This window comes from Haliaeetus leucocephalus, unplaced genomic scaffold, assembly GCF_000737465.1.
Source record: "Haliaeetus leucocephalus isolate CR32 unplaced genomic scaffold, Haliaeetus_leucocephalus-4.0 Scaffold340, whole genome shotgun sequence".
Lineage (NCBI taxonomy): Eukaryota > Metazoa > Chordata > Aves > Accipitriformes > Accipitridae > Haliaeetus > Haliaeetus leucocephalus.
Window position 1 is genome coordinate 2,325,860 of NW_010972776.1, and position 563 is coordinate 2,326,422.

Genomic DNA, 563 nt, shown 5'->3' on the forward strand with positions numbered 1-563 from the left:
GGCGGCGGCGGGGGGGGGGGAACTTGTCGGGGAAGTCGTGAGTGAAACTTGGCTCACCAGGTCCTCGAAGCTCCGGCGGTGCTCCTTGCCCTGCCAGTCCAGGCGGCGGGGGATCAGCTGCGGAAGGGAAAGAGGGAGGGTGGGAGGAAGGGGACGGGAGGCGGCCGTCAGACCCCCCCCGGGCCGACCCAACGCGGAGCGACCCCTCCCCGGGCTGGGCGAGGGGAACCCCCCCCCGCCTTCCCCAGCCCGCCGGTGCCAGCCCGCCCCGGGGAGGAGCCCCTCCACCGCTGCCCCCCACAGCGGGGGCACCCGCGCGTTCCCGCAGGGTCTCCCGGAGACCCGGGAGGAGATGGGCCAAGTTAGACGGGGACAGGGCAACCCCCGACATACCCCCCCACCACCACCACACACACACACACACCGTCCCGAGGGCTTCCCCCGTCCTTGCCGGGGCAGGCGCTTACCTGGTGCTCCTCCAGCTCCTCCACCAGCACCTGGAGGAGAGACGGACACACAGACACACAAAGGACGTGAGTCCGGTGTCCGCAGATCAGCCGCTT

General features: G+C 71.8%; 1 protein-coding gene across 1 annotated transcript in view; it reads right to left on the reverse strand.

Moving 5' to 3' along the window:
- BRWD3 (bromodomain and WD repeat domain containing 3) overlaps positions 1–551 on the reverse strand; it is a 62,452-nt gene extending 61,901 nt beyond the window's left edge. The window contains exons 1-2 of the mRNA XM_010572401.1: positions 468–551; positions 58–117 (exon numbers count right to left, since the gene is read on the reverse strand). The gene's annotated coding sequence lies outside the window, so the exon portion shown is untranslated. The remainder of the gene's footprint in view (positions 1–57; positions 118–467) is intronic.
- Positions 552–563: the final 12 nt, after the last annotated feature.